The sequence below is a fragment of the Choloepus didactylus genome, chromosome X, assembly GCF_015220235.1.
Source record: "Choloepus didactylus isolate mChoDid1 chromosome X, mChoDid1.pri, whole genome shotgun sequence".
NCBI classification, from domain to species: Eukaryota; Metazoa; Chordata; class Mammalia; order Pilosa; family Megalonychidae; genus Choloepus; species Choloepus didactylus.
In genome coordinates this window covers 97,161,634-97,166,893 of record NC_051334.1, presented here as the reverse complement: position 1 = coordinate 97,166,893, position 5,260 = coordinate 97,161,634, and the positions used below count along the sequence as shown (strand labels likewise).

Sequence of the window (5,260 nt, the reverse complement as noted above, 5' to 3'; positions counted from 1 at the left end):
AGTTGTGAATGCACAAGAGCCATTGATTGTACACTTTGGATGGACTGTATGGAGTGTGAATAAAACTGCTTTTTAAAAAAACACCACTTCCCATACAGAGGAACAAAGAAATGAATTACAACAGACTTCTAATATGTAGGAAGGGAAGAATTACAGCAGACTTATCATAAGTAAGAGGACAGTCCCATAAGTCATAAGACAATAGATGAAGTGACATCTATAAATTAAATAAATAAACATGGGGAAAAAGATATATGAATGTCATGGGGTAACAAGGTGCATAATGCATAATGTGTCATCATTTTGACAGCAGCAATGACATCATACTGTGGATGTAAGAAGCCCTAGAGTCCCCTGTGTAGGCAATCCCACATTTCATTTTTGGTAACTATTTACAGTATTTTGAAAACAATTTTGCATGCTAATAATATTAACACATAAAAGAAAGAGGTTAAAGACCTTATATGAGAAAAGTCTTTTGGGCTTGGTGTTGTAATGTGCAACTCCCCTTTAATAAAAAAATAATAATTAAAGAATTAAACAGATTTTATATTGTTGAAATGTGTTCATTCTTTTAGATTCTAGGAAGCTATAATCCCCCCCCAAAAATATTGAATAAATCAAATAATACTGGATGGCAACAGGGCTGAAAGATGGTCCATTGAATAGTGCAGAATTGGGTGGGAACCTCCTGTGGGTAACAGTGCCCCAAGATCAATCCATCAAAGTAGACAGAAGCAAATAAGGTATTTTGGGTACAATAGCATGAAGACCTGAGGGCCTGGGAGGCCACAACTTGTAATAGGCATTCTTGGTGACCCCATTTAATATCTGCATACTCAGGAAGATTTTGGAGTATCTTCTATTGGAAAATGCTTTGTGATGTGCCAATTTTAAGTCTTAACTTTCTCATGACAAATTGTTATTAATATTTTTATTTATGCACTTTATATTTTAAGTAAATTTTGCAGTAGATAGATCTACATCACTGGGATACCAAAAATAAGGGTCAAAGGCCTTTGGAATTTATAATTGTAGAGCCATGTTCAATGTTATTCACCTTTGTTCCTGATCTGTTCTCCTTTTCCTTAAAGGATGGGGGTAAGATTGCAAATGTGGAGATTTTGTTGAGTCTTTTCTTCAAGAACTGAACATTTTGCATTTTGTGAGAAGGTAAAGCTGTTTGTTGGCTGTTGAACTGGGAAAATTTGGCATAGTTTGAAATATAAATCCTTTCATATTGTGTATTAGGATACTGTGAGGCAATACATTTTATAATTCTCCTTTTATATGAGGCCAACATGTATACCCTGGACAATGATCATGAACACTTGTAAAGCACGTATATTCTGCTATTGTTGGGTGCAATGTTCTGTAAATGTCTGTTAAGCCTAGTTCATTTACTATTATTCAAGATCTCTGTTTCCCTATTGATCCTCTGTCTAGATATTCTAACTATTGATGTGAGTGGTGTACTGAAATCACCAACTATTATTGTAGAGATGTCTATTTCTCTCTTCAGTGATGCCAGTGTTTATCTAATGTTATTGTGGTGAACCTTGGCTAGTTGCATAAATATTTATGATTGTTATTTCTTCTTGGTGGATGTTTGGGCCCAGACCAAATTCATGCATAGCACAGGCTGATGTGGTTGTAAGACCAAAAAATATGCAAGGCACAGTAGACATAGGTTATTGGGACTTATGAACAGAAGTTCTGTTCTCAGTACTGAGAAGTTCTCAGAAGTGGCCATCACCATATGGACTTTTAGTGCTCTGCATGGGATGGGGAAGTGCAAGTAGTAATACATGATTTTAGAACAAAGACATTTCATATAGCATGAGGACATTGGGTTTCTTGTGTAATCATTAAGGCACCCTAAAACCTGATGTTTTACTAAGGTTAGTGTTTAAGATACAATGAATGCCATTTTTTACATACATGTTTACATTTGTCCCCCTCTGGGGAGATTGTTTACTTTCTTGACCTCTGTCCAAGGGATATTGTTTACTTTCTTGACCTCTGTCTATGGCTAAAGCAGGTTTGTTATGTGCAATTTAGGAGGGGACCCAGGCCCTGGGCTACCACATTCCATCCCCATAACAGGCTGCAATGACTAAGGGACAAATATTGCATCCATATATCACAGCAACAATATGAAAGACAACAGAATAGTAGTACTCCAACACATAGGGCAGATAATCCTACAAAGAAATGTCACCAGGCTGAGTAAGAGAACTAAACCAAGTAGAAAGGGGGTCAGTAGATAATTGATCAATACTATACATGTGCTCCTGCATATGATTTAAAGCTTGTGAAACATTACATGAGTGATCAGTAATATATACACAACATTTTATGTTTTGGAGGCACAGGTTCTGCCTTATGCTGCAGTTAAAATGTCTAAAACCATTCTATTCTGTAAGACTACTTTCTGTAATTGGGTGGTCTCATCATTTAACATTGATACTGCTAAGTTAGATTCGTTAAGTGCCTGAGCTATGTGGAAGGCTGAGGATGTTACATGCTTTTCAGTAACCATTGCAGCTTTCCCTGGGGCAAGAATAGCTAAAGGAGAGTTTTTTTTTTTGGCTGGGATGGGGCTGCTCGCACGGTGGGGAGCTTGCGAGCTTGAGCGAGAGGCGGGGGTGGGGGTGGGGGTGGGCGAGGGTCGGGGCACAGCAGCGCCGTCCAGCGGTCCACTTGCAGCTGCTGCATCACAGAGCGGCAGCCCGGCCAATCCCCCAGCCTCGGCTGCGGCGGGCGCTGAGTAGGCAGGCCTGAGTAGGCAGGCGGGCGGGTGGCGGGGAACCCCCGGCTGGGGGCGGTGGCTGCGGCGCTGGCGGCTGCCCTGGAAGAGGAGAAGGCGGTCCTGGTGGGAGCGGCAGTCGAGGAGGGGGGACTGGCAGCGGAGGGCTGCAGACCCAGTTTCTGGACCTGCCCTGGAAAAGAAGTATCCAGTAGAGATGAGTTCACTGCAGTTACTTAATTAAAATTTTGTAAGCTGCAAAAATGGCAATGGGCTAACCAAGAACAGCTATAATTTGAATTTTTCTATTTCCAGAATAACAATAACCTGGATGCCTGCTGTGCAGTTCTCTCTCAGGAGAGTACAAGGTATCTTTATGGTGAAGGAGACTTGAATTTTTCAGATGATTCTGGAATTTCTCCTCTATGCAATCACATTACTTCTCTCAACTTGGACTTGCAGTCACAGAATGTTTACCACCATGTAAGAGAAGGGAATAGAATGAATGGAAGTCAGACTCCAATGCACAGCATCAGTGATGGGCAACTTCAAGGTGGCCAGTCCAATAATGAACTATTTCAGCAGGAGCCACAGACAGCACCAGCTCAAGTTCCTCAAGGCTTTAATGTTTTTGGAATGTCCAGTCCAACTGGTGCTTGAAACTCAGCATGACATCTTGGATTTCACTTAGGCATCAAAGGAACTTCTAACCTTTCTCAACAAACTCCTAGATTTAATCTCATTATGATAACTTTAGCCACAAATATACAGACCAGTCTTAATACTCCTACATCTTTGCACATCCATGGTGTACCTCCATCTGTACTTAACAGTCCACAGGGAAATTCTACCCATATTAGGCCTTATATTACAACTCCTAGTGGTACAGCTTGACAGACACAACAACATTCTGGCTGGGTATCTCAGTTCAATCCCATGAACCCTCAGTAATTCTATCAACCTTCACAACCTGTTCCCTGGACTACCTATCCTACATCTACCCTCTGCCACATACCTCAACCCAGCAGCCCACTCAGCAAGGTCACCAGACCTCCCATGTCTACATGACCATCAGCTCTCACTTACTACTCCACAGCCACCAACAGTCCATCCACCTGGTAGTTCACAGTCTTCTGCCCATAGCCAATATAACATTTGGAATATTTCAACAGAACCTCAGAAAAACCAGATTGAAATTAAACTTGAACCCCTACAAAGAAACAGTTCTTTAAAATTGCATTCCCCCAGACCTTGAACCTCCATCAGTTCCTCTTTGGTCAACAGCCAGACCTTAAATAGAAACCAGCCAACTGTTTATGTAGTTGCCAGCCCCCCAAGTACCAATGAGGTAATGTCCCATAGTCAGCCTAAGGTCTATATTTCAGCTAATGCCACCACAGGAGATGACCAGGACATGCTGAATCAGCCCACACTATTCATATCCACTAACACTGAAGCATCTGCCACCTCCAGGAACATGTCTGGGCAAGTGAGCATGGGACCTGCCTTTATTCACCACCACCACCCCAAAAGTTGAGCAGTGGGTGCCAACTCCATGACTTCCCCTTGCATGGTGGTCATGCAGCCCAACACAAAGTACACTTTGAAGATCACAGTTTCTCCCAACAAACACCCAGCAGTCTCTCCAGGGGTGGTGTCCCCTACCTTTGAACTTACAAATCTTCTAAACTATCCTGATCATTATGTAGAAACAGAAAGCGTTCAGCACCTCATGGACCCTGCTTTAGCACATGTGGATATAATAAGTGACACACGGAAACTGAGCATGGGATCTGATGTTGCTGCCTATATACAAGTTTGTTGGTACACCAGAAGGCCAGAATGGAATGACTTCAAAGAGAACTTGAGATTCAAAAGAAAAAGCTGGATAAACTAAAATCTGAGGTCAATGAAATGGAAAATAATCCAACTCAAAGGCACCTGAAAAGATCAAATTCCATATCCCAGATACCTTCCCTCAAAGAATTGCTGCAATTGCGAAGTTGTAAAACACAACTCCTGACTGACATTCACTGGTTAACCAAAGAAACTGATCTTTTTCAAACCTGAGGACCACATTTTAATCTCAGTGCTATTCTTAACTTTTATGACAATATTGGCTTTGTAGGTCCTGTGCCACCAAAACCCAAAGATCAAAGGTCCATTGAAACATGAAAGAATCAAGACACAGAAGATGATGAGGGAACTCAGTGGAATTGTACTGCCTGTAATGTTTTGAACCATCCAGCCTTAATCCATTGTGAACAGTGTGAGATGCCAAGGCATTTCTGAACCAGATGCCCTATATCTTCTCTAAAACTGCATATAAAGTTCAAGAAACTAGTCTGTCATCAGGGGAAAAGTTTCACTGCTCCACAGGATTTTGTCAAATTGAAGGTGTGACTAAATGGTGTTATGCTAATGCTAAGTGCCAGCCCCCAGAGCTCAGAATACCTCAGGATCCTGTCACAGGCATTGAAATCAATCATGTGAAAGGCCATCGACTGAAGG

At 41.5% G+C, this 5,260-nt stretch overlaps 1 pseudogene; it reads left to right on the top strand.

Annotated features, from left to right (window-relative positions):
* The first annotated feature begins 2,597 nt into the window (after positions 1–2,597).
* LOC119522267 lies at positions 2,598–5,041 on the top strand (annotated as a pseudogene).
* The last annotated feature ends 219 nt before the right edge of the window (positions 5,042–5,260 follow it).